A 2,510-nucleotide genomic window follows, 5' to 3' on the forward strand; every position below is an offset into this window, starting at 1 on the left:
GGTAGAAGTTGCATAGAGTATACCAGAGTCCAGTGCTGCTCCTCCCCCTACCTAACCCTAACTCATTTACAGAGGTGTTGAAGCCAAGCCTAGCAAATGTGTTTCCCCAAATTCATTGTAAATGTGCTTCAGAGCCCACAGTCTAAACAGGTGTCGTTAGTAACAATAATGACTGTTTCTTTTGGAAGGCACATGTAGGTCACAGCCCACAGAGTCCTAAGATCGCTTCATGCGTTTGAGGGGGTGCTCCAGGAAAAGACCACTTGCAGGAAACAGAGAGGTGCATACTTCAACCACCAAGTTGGGATAGGAGTGGACCACTGTGTTCCAGCTCGAGGTCTGAAAAACCTCAGAAGCATGAGCTGTAATGAAATCCATTGCCCGAGATTTCAACTGCACTGAGCTGTGGAGGTCAGCCAGTAAGAGAGTGTGGGCAGCGTTCTCCACAGAGAGGTCCCTGCAGAGGGCCCTCTCGCACATGACCTTCAAACGCTCCAGGCCGTACTTGTCAGCAGCTGCCAGCACAGCATCTGCCATGCTGTGGAGATCTGGTTCCTTCCCGGTGTAAATGAAGTCCATCATTGTCTTGAAGACTTCTGGTTTTAGGTCATGAATCTCAATGCGATTCGTTCTGCTCTCCAACATGTCATGTTCAAACATGGCTCTGAAAACTGGAGAGCGAGCAGCTAAGATGGCCTTGTGAGCCCGGAATTCCCGGTCTGCTACCACCAGGCAGCAGTCTGTGAAGCGGGAATTCTCCCATAGCTCTCCTAGATCATCTACCAGTGTGCACCTTGGAACGTCAATCCCTGGTTGCATGTTCTGTTCAGAGATGCTGATACAGTCCTGAACCACGCTCACCTCACAACAGAGTGTGAGTTTGTCATCTGGGAGAAGCAAACATGGACTGGAAAAAAGGAAATCTCGAGGAATGAACTTCGCGATACCCCAGCCATCGTTTAGGTTGAACCTTAGAGCACTTTGATTGTTCATGATTCGGAATTCCTCTCCTTTGGCATTTATGATCCCAAACTGGACCTTTGCCCACACGGGGCTCTTTGGAGAGCTGTGCAACGCTAGGAAAACTGACAGGTAACCTCTGCCTTCCTCATTGTTCCCATCGAGGTATAGTTTCATGATCCATTTCTGTTGGTCATTGTCTCCTGGTGAGAAAGTGGGGCTTTCAATGTGATTGCCCAAGTTTCCCTCCAAGCAAAAAGAGAAGTTGCTGATTGTCCATCTGTAGGAGAATTTCTTGACTCTGATCTGTGTGTAGCCTCTGCTCTCAGCTGCCAGGTCTCCTGACATGTCTGCAGCTGGGGGTTTGAAGTTTTACCTGGAACTAAAAGAGAACAGGATTATTTTCTTCTTCAGTCTTTGGGTTACAATTACGGATATATTATAGACTTTTAGTTTCTGTTTTTCCATCTGTTCCCTCTTCTATGAGGTTAGAAACTTTGGTCTTTCTGAAATTCTATACATATTGCCCTATGAGATTCAATGAAGACATTCTAGAGTACTAGGGATTCTTTCTTAAATCACTCCATCCTTTCTAGATTAAATATTAAGTAAGAAGGTGATTAGTTTTGACATTTACACACTTCTTTTGATAATTTGGAATGGTTTATACACTCTTATATTGAAAAGTGTAATGTTATTCTTTAAAGGAACAGAATACATAGAATGGCTCTCTCTGTATGAAGAGTCATTAGAATGACTTAGGGTTGTAGTCCTACGAATCCCACAAATGCTAACTGTGACAGAAAAGTGCAGGAACCCAATACTCACTCTGTTGAGACGTCTGACGTGTTGGCTATTCCTTAGTCTATGCTGGAATCCAAAGATGATTCTCTACTGCCAGCAAAGGAAAGGACTTGCTGCAAGGCAAGGGCAAGCAGCAAAGGGCAGCAGCGGCCTCTCTGCCTCTCCTTTTATGCTAACAGCAGAGGGTGTGGCACAGTTTAGGGTGTGTCTTCCTGCCTCGAGATCTGGATTAAAGGTGTGTGTCTTCCTGCCTCGAGATCTGCATTAAAGGTGTGTGTCTTCCTGCCTCGAGATCTGCATTAAAGGTGTGTGTCTTCCTGCCTCGAGATCTGGATTAAAGGTGTGTGACTTCTGGAACTAATTCCAGATTAAAAGTTGGTATTTTTCAAAAGGGTTCCTGAGGAAGCAAGGTCTAAGGGAGCAGAAGCCACGAGGCAATCCAGTCCCTGGAGCCAAACCAATCCCAGGACACAGGCAGACCACGATTGAGCCAGCAACCTAATAACCTGATTCTCTATCTCTCTCTCATTCTCTCTGTCTCTCTGTCTCTGTCTCTCTCTCTGAGAATGTGTGTTTATATTTGTGTCTGTTTATATGCCTTTCTATTTGTTTCATTCAGTTTGTTTTGCTGTAATCACCAGGATTTTTTTTTGCTATGTAGACAATCCTGTTGATTTAGACCCATGCCTCTTCCTGATGGGGACCTGAATCCTTTTGGCTGTGCCAGGTCCTCCAGAGAACCATCT

General features: G+C 45.4%; 1 pseudogene; it reads right to left on the reverse strand.

Annotated features, from left to right (window-relative positions):
* Nucleotides 1-216: 216 nt before the first annotated feature.
* Nucleotides 217-1,308, reverse strand: LOC142854082 (speckle-type POZ protein pseudogene; annotated as a pseudogene).
* Nucleotides 1,309-2,510: the final 1,202 nt, after the last annotated feature.

Source organism: Microtus pennsylvanicus, chromosome 7, assembly GCF_037038515.1.
Source record: "Microtus pennsylvanicus isolate mMicPen1 chromosome 7, mMicPen1.hap1, whole genome shotgun sequence".
In the NCBI taxonomy this organism is placed as follows: domain Eukaryota; kingdom Metazoa; phylum Chordata; class Mammalia; order Rodentia; family Cricetidae; genus Microtus; species Microtus pennsylvanicus.